Raw genomic sequence first — 16,533 nt, 5'->3', positions numbered from 1 at the left:
ATTAACACATAAGCTTGAGCACTGTGTGAAGCTCTAAGGCAAGGAATATGTGGTCTATAATGTGCACAGTATGGTCCACTTATTTGATGATGTGAAATGCCATGGTCCACTTGACAACATTTCTGGATTTCCATTTGAGAATTATTTAGGACAGTTAAAAAGATTGGTCAGACGAACATGTCATCCTGTTACACAGATCGTATGGAGGATATCTGAAATATCTAGAGGTGGTTCTAAGATTGACATTTCCAAAGGTTATGTGCAAAAAGAGCATTGTGATGGTCCTGTTTTGTCGTTTGTTAAAGGAGCAGTGAGACAGTATAAAGAAATATCTCTCCCTGATTTTTGTCTAAAGGTTTCAAAAGGAGATAACTGTGTCAGAATTGGTAACAACATTGGGTCGGTACAGAACATCTATATTCAGAATAATGATGCACACATAATATATGCTGAGTTTGAGTCATCAAAAGATTTTATGACTACCAAATTAAATCTTGTAGGCTTGGAGCTTTTCTCATATCAAATCTTTCTCAAGAATTTAATAGTGAGCACAAATCCTACAGCAGTATTAATAAGAATAGCAAGATGATGGCCCGGTTTCACAGACAGGGCTTAGACTAAAACCAGGATTAGCCCTTAGTTCAATTAGGATATTTAAAGGTGCTCTAGAATAGAAAATTGAATTTATCTTGGCATAGTTGAATAACAAGAGTTCAGTACATGGAAATGACATACAGTGAGTCTCAAACACCTTTGTTTCCTCCTTCTTATGTAAATCTCATTTGTTTTAAAGACCTCTGAAGAACAGGCGAATCTCAACATAACACCGATTGTTACGTAACAGTCGGGATCATTAATATGTATGACCCCAATATTTGCACATGCCAGCCCATGTTCAAGGCATTTGACAAGCCAGTGTTAATGTCTGGATCTGTGCACAGCTGAATCATCAGACTAGGTAAGCAAGTAAGAACAATAGCGAAAAATGGCAGATGGAGCAATAATAACTGACATGATTCATGATAGCATATTTTTAGTGATATTTGTAAATTGCCTTTCTAAATGTTTCGTTAGCATGTTGCTAATGTACTGTTAAATGTGGTTAAAGTTACCATCGTTTCTTACTGTATTCATGGAGACAAGAGCCGTCGCTATTTTCATTTTTAAACACTTGCAGTCTGTATAATTCATAAACACAACTTCATTCTTTATAAATCTCTTCAACAGTGTAGCATTAGCCGTTAGCCACGGAGCACAGCCTCAAACTCATTCAGAATCAAATGTAAACATCCAAATAAATACTATACTTAAATGATCTGATATACTGCATGACGAATACTTTGTAAAGATCCATTTTGAGGGTTATATTAGCTGTGTTTATGCAATGTATTATAGAGTTGAGAGCTCGGGGACGGGGAGCGTGAGCATTTAAAGGGGACACGCACTGAATCGGCGCATTTCTAATTATGCCCCAAAATAGGCAGTTAAAAATTGAATAATAAAAAATCTATGGGGTATTTTGAGCTGAAACTTCACAGACACATTCAGGGGACACCTTAGACTTATATTACATCTTGTGAAAAAGGGTCCAAGTTCACCTTTAAGTATCTTTTATAAACGTACCCTAAAGAAAAACATTACTGGTGTGTCATTCTGAAAGTAATTCCAATTATATTGTTTCTCTATATTGCTAAAGCTGTGGTGTGGTAAGCGGTGTAAAGACCATGAGGACTGGTCCCTTTATCTGTTCTCTCAGAACAAGTGTTTGCCATCTCTTAGCATCTGCTGACCAGAAAGTTTCACATTCACTTTTGTAACTGTTATACAATTCTGTCCTAGGTTTCCGATGATGTGTCAAAGGTTAATTTCTCACAAGAGTTTTGATCATGTAGTCTTGGTATTCATACATATATAAAGAGTATTCATTCCAACAAACAATCGCACAGATGTGATATGGCTTGTGTTAAAGGTGTTGGCTCTTGGCTTCTGCTCTGGGAAGGTGCTGGTCTTCGTCTTTCTCATTGACATTCTGGTCTCTCTGACTTCCGTCTTTAGCATCCTGAGGGTTGGCACATGACACCATTGTCAAAATGATCCCCATTTACACAAATCTGTGAAAATTACATTAAAAAAAAGTTGTATTCTGCTGGCAGGCCATTAGATGGCGATGAAACACTGTAGTCTGTAATGCATGTGCATGACGTCATCGTTTGCACAGATTCACGATTTTGTTGTTTACACAAAGTTTGAATTTTCAGGCACACAAAACCCTGTTGTCATGTAAATGAATGGCCAAAACACATATAGAGTTTAATGATTTATTTAAAAACGGTGTCATGTAAACAGACCCTGAGACACACAGACTCAGGTAAGCTAGTTCACATATGCTTATTCAAATTCACAGTGTTCTGCTGCTGCCATCTTGTGCTGTCTTCCAGATATGTACAATTTCAGGCTCTATGTACCTCCATAAGGTGTCATAGTGGATCATTTTCGGTTGCTTTGCCAGGAAGATCTGAGTTCAGAAAGAGGTGTCTTTGTTTAAGTTTGACTTCAGGGACAGTATCAGTGTAGTTCTTAGTGATATTAATTGCTATAATCAATTATATAAAATCCTTATCCCTTGCCTTTTCAGGTTTGAGAAAAGAGGCACCAGTGGCATAAACTGCAACAGAAAGCTGGAGGATCCCTGGGAGGTCACATGATGCAGAAATAAATAAATAAATTAATTAATTAAATTTTTTTTATTTAGATTAATTAATCACTGTTAATTTAACATTTGGTTTCTGCTGTGTATATGTCATTTTTTTCTTGCATATTTTTATTTTATGCTTACATTTTTAGAGGCAGCCAGAGGAGCTAGAAGCGCCACATTCTGTCAAGTTCCTTGTACATTTGAAGGACTTGGCTGTCTGCTCTGTGGGCCAGGATGTTGCAGTCCAGTCCCATATGTGTGACACGAGCAGCCTCTTGACGTTCTCTTTGAGTGCTCCTCTTCATGTCCTCGATGGTTTGTTGCTGCCAGAGGGGGACGAGAGTCGACACTTGATCAATGCCTTCTCTGTTGAACCTCTTCTTGGATGAATCCTCCAGAGAATGAGTGAATGAGTGTCCCATCCCAGGATGATTCACTGTCTTGATGGACTCATCTCGTCTGAAGGGGGTGAACAATGACACCTGAAAGATTGTATATTATTAATTGTGTTTAGTGAGATGTGACTTTATCTCAGATACAATCAACTCTTTGTTTGTAAAGGTGAATGGTCCAAACTAAGTGAACACAAAGATGGTGTTCCTGTATTTTATGTATTAGAAGAAATTTAACACATTTTGTAATCCAGTGACAGCTCATACCCTAGTGCTGTGAGATGAGGAAGTCACCGGAGGAATCTGCGGGCCGCTCTGGTGTCCATCACAGTACTGAGGCTTGATTAATGTTGACCCAAAGTCATGCCCATGTTTAATCTTCTTCCTGGATGGACCCTCAGAAGCAGAATCGTCCACTGAGCATTCAGGTTTCTTCCGTACAGGACGTTTCTTGATTCTGTGCTCTTTTCCCTCCAGCAGTGCCTGACACTCAGTTACAGCAGAACGAAGAGAAAACTTCTGCTTCTCTGTCTTGCAGTCATCTGCTTTCTGGTGTTCACCACTAGGGCTTCTGGGACGTTTCCTCTTGCGTCTCCTCTCACTGTCCAGGTCCCGTGGTCTTACAGGGACACTCGGTCCAGGGGCGTTCGTCCCGAGCTTGAAGCAGTCTTGAGTGGCGGCTGAGAGCCTCTGGCGCAGTAAAGCTCTTTGAGAGTTCTCATACGACTCGACGTGAGACTCTGCTCTTGATAGAGCATCGTTCTTCACAGTGTTGAGAGCCATATTTTGAAACATCAGAGAGCCACTGAAAACAGCAGACACACTCAGGACTTTCTTCACAGCTCTGATTTATCCTGTACAGCAGTTGATCTCGGAACCCCTGACCACTGTGATGTCATAGAGCTGCTGCTGCTCAGTGTTTGATGGACAGACGACCTCAACGCAAGAAACAACTAATACATTAATGAACTCCTCAAACCATCAATGAATCAGTGTGTTGTTGACAACAATAATGTAGGAAGTCTTTGTCAAATCTTACATTGATTCAGTGATATTGACACTGTATAAATACTGAATCCTGTGAAGTCTGAAATAAAATCCCTCTTAAATAATTACATTTTGCAGATTCATAAAATTACAACCCCCCCTCAATAGCAGAAGTCACCATGCTGTGTGCAGAACATCAAATTCATTCAGACCCTCAGTATCTCGAGCCCAAAAGAGCAATATTCAGACCAGCTACACACACAGCTTTTTCCGTTTGAGTGATCATTTGTCTGAAATGGTCCCAACACAGCAGCAAAAGTGTGAGCTTTCATTAGCTGGTCTTGGAGAGCAGAGAATCACATTTCAAGGTAAATAAAACCTTAAAAATAGACATACAAACATTTGTGTAAAGCTAAATGTAGACAGACTTTAGGCCCTGATATACTTTTAAAATTAATGTAAAATAGTATACTGTTCACAGACATTCAAACTCACTGTCCTCTTGATAACTCAACAAATGACAGTAATGATAACAGAGTATAGAGATATAGATATGAACCAGATCTGCAATTTGGCACCTGTTTCAAGTCTTTGCTGTTTTCCACAGTAGCTGTTTTGAAGCAATACAGGTGTACCAGAGTTCCCCAATCTCAAGAAGCTCTTTCTTTTCAAGTGTTACAAAAGGCAAAATGCTCCATTGTTTCAGAAAATTCATAATTCCCACTTCTGCAGTCGTGATTGAGTTATTATCTCATTAACTTCAACACTGCATTACTGTTAATTTAACATTTGGTTTTTGCTGTGTATGTATTTTTCTTTCATTTTTCATTTTTTTTTTTCTTAGGACAACTTTTTTGATGCACTTAAAATGTTGACCACTGTATGGTGTGGTACATGTATTTGTCCCAAACCGTACGGGACAGACGTCATGGTTCAGATCAATCAGTCACAGGCAATCCAGACTCCAGTCCAGAAGGGGGCGCACGTGGTATCGCAACGCTGTTTGCTAACTGCAACAATGGGAAAAAGTGCAAAGAAACATCAATAAAACAGTTTGAGAAAATCTCATTTATTCACAGCAGGGCCGGTTCTAGACATGTTAAGGCCCTAGGCAAAATTTATTCTGGAGGCCTTATTGCGCTTTTGATTTTAGTTTGTTTTACTGCAGTGATGCAAACAAGACGATAAAGACTTTTTATATTATGTTATATAGGAAAGTAACTACTTCTACAAATTAGTTCTGTAGTTTATTTGTGCATATGTTAAGGGAGTTAAGTCTCATACTGGTTATTCATCATGTGATAAATGTGTGACAGTCTGGCATCTACATACAAAAGCACACGACTTTCCCTGAGACCAATGCAGTCCTGAGAACGAAGGAAACGTTCAGAAGTACGTGTGATGAACACCACAGAACTAGATATCCACTTCCTGAACTTGATATAAACATAGTATCATGTTTCCCTCATGATTATATGCATTTAGTCTGTCTTGGTGAGATGCAGTTTATTAGATCTATGGACTCGTTTGCCATCACAGAAAGTTGGCAAATTATCTCAGAATCAAGAATTCGGCCCATCAGAATTTGCTTGTAAACCAAGGTCAATTGAAGAAGAAGAAGAAATAAAACAAAAAACAGGTGGAAGGCAACAGAACTTAGATTGATTTTTACTCTACACAGGATTACTTGTTCTTCATGATGTTGTAAACACTCCCGTATACGATAACTTCAATTCTTACCCACTTTATGTTCTGATATGTGTGAATATGCAAAAACATTACCAGTGGATTTTGTGGAGCACTTTGTGAAGCTCTAAGGCAAGGAATATGTGGTCTATAATGTGCATGGCCTTGTTCACTTCTTTGAAAATGTGAAATGCCATGGTCCACTTGACAACATTTCTGGATTTCCACTTGAGAATTATTTAGGACAGTTAAAATGATTGGTCAGATGAACACGTTACACAGATTGTACGCAGGATATCTGAATTATCTAGAGGTGGTTCTAAGATTGACCTTCCAAAAGTTATGTGTGAAAAGAGCATTGTGATGGTCCTGTTTTGTCGTTTGTTAAAGGAACAGTGAGACAGTATAAAGAAATATCTCTCCCTGATTTCTGTCTAAAGGTTTCAAAAGGAGATAACTGTGTCAGAATTGGTAACAACATCAGGTCGGTACAGAACATCTATATTCAGAATAATGATGCACACATAATATATGCTGAGTTTGAGTCATCAATAGATTTTATGACTACTAAATTAAATCTTGTGGGCTTAGCGCTTTTCTCATATCAAATCTTTCTCAAGAATTTAATATAGTGAGCACAAATCCTACAGCAGTATTGAATGTGACTTATTATGCCCCTTTTGACAAGATATAATACAAGTCTCTGGCGTCCCCAGAATGTGTCTGTTAAGTTTCAGCTCAAAATACCCCACAGATCATTTATTATAGCTTGTCAAATTTGCCCTGATTTAAGTGTGAGCAAAATCAAGCCGTTTTTGTGGGTGGGTTGCTTTAAATGCAAATGAGTTGATTCGTGAATGCAGTAAGAAACGATGGTAAACTTTAGCCACATTTAACTAAACACATTCAGGAAGACTATTTGCAAACATCATGAAATAAATATATATGAAATTGGATCAGTTGGTATTGATCCATCTTTGAGAATCAATTTCTGTGCAAATCCTGTGTTTTACTGATGATCGTGTGAAGCATTCTAGTGTTACTATATAAATTTATCTGGACACATTTCCTTCATAAATAAAATTACACCACTGTGTCCTTAGTGGCTCAGATTCCAGGAGTTTATGGAGACTCATATGTTTGCTATTATAGACATTTGCAGATCAGTGATAATGTTTACATAGCTGAGACATATCATGAGCTCAGGGACGGTCGTGCTTGAGTGCTGCTGTCCTGCAGAGTTTTGCTCTGACACAACTCACCTTCCTTCACGTAGCTTTAGTAATCCTTAAGACATTCAAGTGTGTTTGATCAGGGTTGTAGCTAAACTGCGGGACAGTTGCTGGAACAGTGTTACTTGTCGCGTGAGAAAACAATGGTGGCGCCGTGGGTGTAAACATACAGATTCAGGGGGCGGTAAAAATATAATAAAATCCCCTTCCTACGTCACAAGGAGAGCAAAATCAGAACGGCTCAATTTGTCTCATGCTTCCAGAGAGAGGCTTACCAAAACAAAATTACTGGGTTGTCCTTTTTCACATTTTCTGTTCTGGCAGATGCACCAGAGATCTGGTTATCGCACTTAAACATAGGAATAGTCAGATTTTAGCAAATACATTTCTAGAAAGCAGTTTTCTGTAACTAATATAGCTTGCAGTGTTTTATTTATATAACAATTACTAGGTTGTGTTTGTACTGGGAATATTGAAAATATGTTTATTTTCTTTTAAGGTTTTCCTCTTTTATTTGTAATTTTTAAAGATTGCTGGAGAGCGAGTTGGCCTTGCAGGCCCTTATCCTTAATAATCTCCCTGACAGGTAGAAAATAATGTAACACTTCAGTATGGGGAACAATTATCACTTTTAACTAGTTGCTTATTATCCTGCATAACCCAGGTGAAAAAAAGAGTGCCGTAAAATACACTTTATTTCAGTACACTTCTATAATGTACTTAAAGTGCTCTATTTTCACACACTACTTCTGTAAAAGTACTAAAGAAGAATTTTTAGTATAATAAGATCTTAAGGAACTCTAAGTGTACTCAACTGTGCTGTTTTAAGACACCATGAATATGTACTAAAATGTGCTTTTATCATACCATCTCTGTATTAAAAAAAAAAATGTTATTTAGTCACCACTTGTACATTTGAACCCATTTTCCATACACTTTTAAATATACTCAGACATAGAAATTAGACATGAATTAATTAAAATATAAGAATATAACATGTACAAAATTTATAATATTGCCCACATATACATTAAATAATTAATTTAAAATGTATTGTAACTATGTTAATATTCCCTAACTATAACATAGTTAAATATATGTTAATGGTGTTTTACTTGTAATTAATACATTTCTGCTGTATTTTTATGAAAATCCATTAAAATAGAACTTTACGATAGTATATATAAAAATCCACTGAATGATATGTAAAGCATTTAAAGCACACTTTTAGGTAATGTACTTATAAAACACTTTTGTATTTGGTTTACTTTATCAGACTACACTTAAAATCAATTTAAACATTAGTGGTATTTAGTATACTTTATGCACACTGAAGCACTATTGAATATACCTTTAATTAGAGTATTTATAGTGTATAATTTATACTTGTATAATGTAAAAGAGAAAACCACATGAATAATCAGAGTTCATCACAAGTAGCTTTTCCACGAGCTGAAGTATATACTAAATGTAAAGAATGTGCAAAGAGTCATTCACGCAAACGCAAAACACCATCATGGTTACCCACAATACTTAATGCAATAAACATTCATTAAACAAAAGAAGATAAAACCCTAATGTACATAACTGGTAACAAAAACTATTAAGAAACATGATTTTTTAAAAACAAAATACTTTCAAATGTAGAGTGTCACACAGGGAATTGTGGGAACATCAGTTTACAGATTTTGACTGTAAAGTATACATTGATTTTGTCTTTTTTACTGTAAAAATTGCATAAATGTCTGGTTAGAGCTTTTACAGTTTTTCCCTTTATATAATACAGGAACTTGCCGTTAACCTTTTTTACAATATTTTACCGTTAAAATCACATTCATTTTTTTTACAGTGTAATATTATATTTAGCATCAAGAACAGGATTTATTTTCCTTGCCAACAACTCATCTCTACCTTCAACAGCAAACACACCCACTGCTATCAGCCTGCTTTATACTTCTGTATTTTATGGTGTTTATGCCACCTGGGCATTAGGCAATACATACGTTGAGATGGATTTCTTCCCTTTTTTCCACCTTCCACATTGTTATTTGCCTCCTCCTAAAGCCAAGGGCACATACCATGGCTTTAGTTGAACGAACTCAGGGTTACAGGATTAGTTTCAAGTTGACAAAACCAAACCAATTCAATCAGACTTTGTTGGCACCATAACACTGATCATCAAGCTTTGATCCTGAGTTCATGGAGCTCATGCACATGAAAGTGTGATATAGAGAACAGCCAATCATATGCCTTGAAACATAGAGAAACTGCGACTCAGTTCTTGCGAGAGAATCAGAGAGATTCTTTTCCATTTGCCAAAGATTAAAAGATTGTGATTAAGTGTCCAATAATTATTACATATAATAATTTAGCAGATGCTTTTATCCAAATGAGATTAACAATAGAAGCAATTGCAACATAACTGCATTCATGAGACCAGCTACATGTAAAATATACAATAATCTTTATTAGGTTCCTAATATTAATAAATCTCCTGTGAATGGATGTGATTTTAAATAAATGCTATATTTTATCACAATGAATTGAATAATGCAATAATGTGTAAAATAATGCAAATATTATTTATGGTATTTATGGAAGGACTTTTAGATGATTAAATTATTTTATTATATTTAAAAAAAAAAAACTTGAATGAGGGAAAAAATGACTAAAATCTCTGCATGTGAATGCATTAAATAACCACGTTTTGATATTTTTGTTATCAAATGCAATGGCTTTCGGACCTTTTTAAGTGTGACTTTAATATCCAAATATTTAAGGCTGCTGTATAATTGATATATGAATGATGGAGCAGTCAGAAGGCTCTCAGTGGGTTAATGTACCTGTACAGTGACTATGATGATCTTCAGCAGCTGAAGTAAGAGTTTGTGGCCTTTATCCAGGTATTTATCATAGGAGTTCATGAAGTACTGCTTTCTGATTATCATCAATAGTGAAAACAGCTTGGCTGCTTCATATTTTTGTAGAAACTGATTCACATTTTATATATTTATATTAATAGAAAGTTCAAAAGAACAACTATATTCGAAATAAAAATATTTGGAACAATATTTACTGTCACTTTTGATTAAAAGCATTCATTCATACAAACATTCATTCGTCTCGTTACACAATATAGAAAAATAACATGAACTCAATAATCATTCTATTCATTAGACTTTTTTCATTTATTGATATTTCTGTGTGTGAGCACTCAATTCTTCAGATCGCATAATTTACTGGAAAAATAACAGAAATCATAATTTTCTGTAAAGAAATGACACACAGAATAAAATGCTGTCCTCACTTAAATGGCGATATTTTGGCTAAGATAACCGACACAGAGCAGAGAGAGGTACAAAATTAAATTTGCTACATCATGTGGCAACACAACAAATTTATATCAGCACCTGAAACAGCTCAGAGAAAAGTATGATGAATGCATAACAGCGAAAGCCAATACTAGTAAAGAGACAGCTGAACAAAACAAAAGCACAATCTGTACACCGTTACAGATGTGTTTGTGAGTGTCACGCCACATGACAAATCATCGACTCCATAACGCACTGCTTGGCAAAAGACATGATGCCCATATACACTGTTAGCAAAGTGGACAAGAGGTACCAGCTGCCCTCGCGAAACTATTTCTTGTCACGACTGGGGTTCAAACCCAGAGTGTTGTTGACCAGAGCACTAACCACTACACTATGAACCCAACTGCAGAGAATCACAAAAGGCAGGACTTGAGGAAAACAAACACTTTACTTAAAGGTGCCCTAGAATCAAAATTTGAATTTACCTCGGCATAGTTAAATAACAAGAGTTCAGTACATGGAAAAGACATACACTGAGTTTCAAACCCCATTGCTTCCTCCTTCTTATGTAAATCTCATTTGTTTAAAAGACCTCCGAAGAACAGGCGAATCTCAACATAACACCGACTGTTACGTAACAGTCGGGATCATTAATATGTATGACCCCAATATTTGCATATGCCAGCCCATGTTCAAGGCATTAGACAAGGAAAGGCAGTATTAACATCTGGATCTGTGCACAGATAAGGTAAGCCAGCAAGAACAACAGACATATGGCAGATGGAGCAATAATAACTGACATGATCCATGATAACATGATATTTTTAGTGATATTTGTAAATTGTCTTTCTAAATGTTTCATTAGCATGTTGCTAATGTACTGTTAAATGTGGTTAAAGTTACCATCGTTTCTTACTGTATTCACGGAGACAAGAGAGCCGTCGCTATTTTCATGTTTAAACACGTGCAGTCTGTCTAATTCATAAACACAACTTCATTCTTTATAAATCTCTCCAACAATGTAGCATTAGCCGTTAGCCACGGAGCATAGCCTCAAATTCATTCAGAATCAAACGTAAACATCAAAATAAATACTTTACTCACATAATTCGAAGCATGCATACAGCATGCATGACGAACATCTTGTAAAGATCCATTTGAGGGTTATATTAGCTGTGTGAACTTTGTAAATGCGCTGTAATATAATCGAGAGCTCGTGTGGCAGGGAGCGCGCGATTTAAAGGGGCGGCACGGGCGGTTTCTTGAACAAACACAAACATCAAAAGCAGAGCTGGAGAAGGTACAGATCCACAATGACTTGACGCAGACAAAAATGTCCAATAAAATAAAGTAAAGTTCTCAAACAAACAGGTCAAAAGACCTGGGTAAAAAGTCTCTCAAGGTAATTCAGTGCATGCACAAAATATCTGCCTAAACAAAAGAACTTCAAGACTGAGCAAAAGGTCTTATATATACACACACCCACAAACACTCTAACAAGCCAGGCACAGGTGAACTTACTGGGCTAATAATGAACAGAAAAATCAGGAGGAAGCTGAGGACAGTGTTGCCAATTTAGGGATTTTGTCACTAGATTTAGTGACTTCCCCACCTCTTTTGAGACTTTTTTCAGAAGTTTAGGGCCAAATCTAGCAATTTTTTTGGACAAACCTTATCTAGATTCTTATTTTGCCCACTGAACTCTGTTCATATTTATATAGATCAATGAATTTGCCATCATGATGTCATCTAGTGACATTTAGTAGGGCTGGGTATAGACACAGTTTTCACGATTTGATACGATTTCTATTCACACGCTTGCGATTCGATTATGATTTGGATTAGAATAGATTCAATATCGATTATTTTGGATGTAGTATTTCAGTTACAGTACATGGCAAATTTTCTAGAGGAAAAAAATCTCTCAACTAATGCTGTAAACTACACATTGGTACTACTATAATAATATTGAAGGTTAAATTAACTTAATTATATACAAACACTTAATTTACACTCAATGATGTTTTTAATAATAAATAAAGTTTAGAATTACATAATCATTTCTATTTATTTTTTTAATATAAACATTTAAATTGCGGCTGTCATAACTGATTTATCGAAACATGCATTAAATATTGAAGAAAATTGTAATGAATATGTAACGGTGTATATATTTATCAGAATGCTGCTCTCTAGAATCCCTGTATTAAATTAGTGACAAATGTGATTAGAAAAACATGTTAAAAAAGAGTGTTTGAGTTCATATTGGAGAGTCATTATTTTAATTAATTTATAAATTGTCTGAAAATAGCTATATAATGTCTAAAAAGGATTTTCAAAGAATCAGTAGTAGATAAAAAGAAGCAATTAAAATACAGTATAAATGTAAGGATAACTTCTTTAAATACCAAAAAAAGGATTTCTAAAAATTTCCATTTTTGTAAAGCAATAGTAGTCACGGATGGCAAGGTGTATTTTTTTGTGATCTGCTGATAACTTAGAGTGATTCAAATCGATCACTAATGAGTGAAAACAGACACAATTCACACACGCTGAACTCCACAGAAAGATCTGCAGCTTTCCTAAAATAAAAATCAAATTTTAATTGATCTTAATTATTTTACAGGACATCTGGAAGTATACAGACATGAAGAGGATGTGATTGGTGAAGGTGAGGAGAGAGAAATAAAACAAGTGCGAGACGAGGAAGATGAAGAAGAGCTTCATGTGATCCCATCATTTATTATTGGGGAGAGAATTGAACCGAATGAACTGAATCACTGCATTGTTCTCAATTTGCCTCACAGCACCATCCTTTAAACTTTTAAACAGGATGGTATTGACTTTGTCAATCTGTTGGATAGAAGATTAATATTGGAAATCCAAAATGCCGCGTCCACACTCTCGCTGGTTGTCAGATGTTCTTTATTGTTTTAAGTTTGAAAACATAAGACTTCCCGAAACTTTGGGGTCCTCTCTTTCAATATATTAAATAGAGTAATTTTTCTCCTAGTCCTAATTAAGACATATATTTTCATTGTTTCATTTTAAATATCATAAACGGCCCAAATAATCAATAATTTATAAGTTATTCTGATTGTGGTTTGGTCAGTTTTAAACTTCTATCTCTGCTGAAAAGTGCTCAAGTTTTGTGATTCTCCTCAAGTGCAAAAAATGCAATTTAACTGGAAGTTTTGCCAACATATCATCAACTGATATGTATTCTTTAAAGTCTTTGGTCAAAAGGCAGAGCCCATCTTCTATTTCTGAGACTCGAATCACTTGAATTTCTTCCTTAGTGTGCTATTGTTCAACAACCGAGATTAAATGACAATAATAAATACAATTTAGAGTGAAAATCACATGTTCTAACAATATAGACCTTACACCAGATTTAAGAAGATATTAAAACATATTGAAAAAAAGTACACAAGTGTGCTATGATATGAAATGATATGTTTTTCGGTCTGAATTTCGGTCTGGCACCCATTTGTTAATCTAATGCACACACTCTTCTTCTCTTAGCATGGTAGTAGTCCCTGCTGGTATAAACCAGACCTTTCTGTACCATCCTACTGTGTATCAATACAGTTTCTGGCACTGCTGAGAGAAACACATACATCTCCTCGTCTGTTAATTGTTTAGCTGTGCCACTTTCTATGTCTGTTGTTTCCTTTCATCTCTGACGTTTCTGCACCCTAGGATACTTAGCATTCTCTGCAGAAGTTTAAAATTTGATTGAGTGTTTTGTTGCAAAGCATACCATGGCTTTACGCAACAGAAACTTGCTAATGATCTGAACAGCAACACAGTTCAACTTCAATGGGCTCCCATTTGCACTTTCAAAAACAAAAGCAGTGTGTGCCCACAGTGGAGCCCAGTTACATTGACTTAGCAAAGTGAGTGAGAAGACGTACATTGAAAGTCATGGCTCTCTCCACAGTTTTTGAAATTTTAAGAAAAATTCAAGAAGCATTTATGTTTACTTTGTCAACTTCCTCATAGTGATAGACTCCTATAAGAGGAAAAAGACAGCTGAGACCAGTATACTGAGATGTTTCAAGTACCAAGAATAAAGCACGGTGAACAACAAGAAAGAAAAACAATGAAGCTCTCCATTCTGATGCTTTTCGATATCTAAACTCTGATCAATATTTACATTTTACAGGTCAACTAATCTAATTTCTATAATGCGCAGATTTATGTGTTTTACGATGAGTTTCATAAATGGATTGGAAATCAGATCATATGCATACTCATTCTACGTATACGCATTCTCATGTGATCAGGTTGATTTTAAAGGGATAGTTCACCCAAAAATGAAAATGTGATGTTTTTTTATCTATCTATTTACTATTTTACTATTTATCTATCTTCTTTATTGTGTATTGACTGTTTATTACTTTGTACTATGTGTAAAGCGCTTTGAGAATACCCTTTTAAAGGCGCTATATAAAATAAAGTTTATTGTTATTATTATTATTATTTATCTGCTTACCCCCAAGGCATCCAAGATATAGGTGACTTTGTTTCTTCAGTAGAACACAAATGATGATTTTTAACTCCAAATGTTGCCGTCTGTCAGTCATATGATGCATGTCAATAGAAACTTCGTTTATAAGAGTCAAAAAAACATGCACAAACAAATCCAAATTAAACCCTGCGGCTCGTGATGATTTTTTACCTCTAATACACCACTATGTCCAACGGCATTCATCACTCGTTTCTTTACGGTTTAAATAATAAAGTAGATCGAAAGATAAAATGTCAGTCAAGGAAATAAGAGGTTATTTATAATAGAATAATGTTAGGACATTAAAATTTAAATTGCACACTTAAAATGGTAGGGAAACGTGAACAATGTCATGTTGAAGAAACTATACCTCATGTGATTCTTGAATGTATTAAGTATGAACAAGAAAGGAACAATATGATAGAAGAATTAAATGTTAAGGTTTTAATAAAATAATCAAGTGAAATTAATAGTAAAGCCTTTGATTTTATTAGGGAGACAAGGCTGATAAATAGAATATAAAGCTTGTCTGTTCCACACTCCGGACCAGAAGGTGGCGGTAATGCACCTATTACGCTGCTTACCAGCCGCCGTAGAAGAAGAACACGTCATCAGGCTGTTGTGGCTCGGCTGAATAAAGGTTTGTATTTCTAAGCATTTAAAGTGTTTAACTGGTTTACAAACCGTTCAGACAATGTTATAGTTTTTCGAAGCGTTGTAAAATTAATGGATTGTTAATCTGTGTACATTGTAAGGCAGCATCTAACATTTATTAATGCTTTTTTTGTGAGTAAAGCGCATCCACACAGAAGTAACAGACAAGATGCTCATATTTACTTGGTTAATAACTGACGTCCCTAATGTGATATAATTTAATGTACATTAAATGTTCATAAGGGTTTTCGTTGTGGAAGTGGCCTTTTCTGTCACAAACAGCTTGTGCACTTTGAAACACCAAAAAAGCTAAACAATGCTTTAATTCGCCATCATTGAGAAAAACGGAGAAAATCAACAAATACAAATTAAAAAGTGAAACACTTTCAGTCAGTCTATTTTCTATATTTTTGTAGAAACAAAAAGATAGAGGTATAATCCAAAACAAACAAATACAAAGATAGTTACAAGATAATCCTTAATTAATGGATCCATTAAAAACAAAACATAACCAGCCAATGTTCAAAACTATCTCCTTACCTTAGCCCGATTCACAATAGTACAACTGTAATAATATTTTATAATAAAATTATACTGGTGGATTTCTGCAGATTTCAGCAGTTCGTCTTTGCGTCGTTATGTCACATCTGTAAACAGAAATGAAGGAGTCCCAGCTAGATTACGCATCCCAGGTGGAAAAAAAATGTACACTTCTATAATGTACTTAAAATGCTCTATTTTCACGTACTAATTTTGTACTTAATATACTAAAAATTCTTCTTTAGAACTTTAAGATAATATTAATAATATCTAAGTGAACTCAACTGTGAAATTTTGAGACACCATGAAATATGAACTAAAATATACTGTCCCTGTATTTAAAAATGTATAGTATACTTGAACCCATAGTGTACTACAAGTGATAACTAAGGTAGGACATCCTATCATTGCGTTCGGACAAAGGTTTTTGGTCCTAAGGGTTCAACAGAAGATTTATGTACATGTTTTAATATTAAGACCACTTTTATAACTGATTGCTATCAGGATGTGAAGAGTTTCA

This window comes from Chanodichthys erythropterus, chromosome 8, assembly GCF_024489055.1.
Source record: "Chanodichthys erythropterus isolate Z2021 chromosome 8, ASM2448905v1, whole genome shotgun sequence".
NCBI classification, from domain to species: Eukaryota; Metazoa; Chordata; class Actinopteri; order Cypriniformes; family Xenocyprididae; genus Chanodichthys; species Chanodichthys erythropterus.
The sequence above is the reverse complement of the archived record's forward strand: the minus strand, read 5'-3'. Positions refer to the sequence as shown.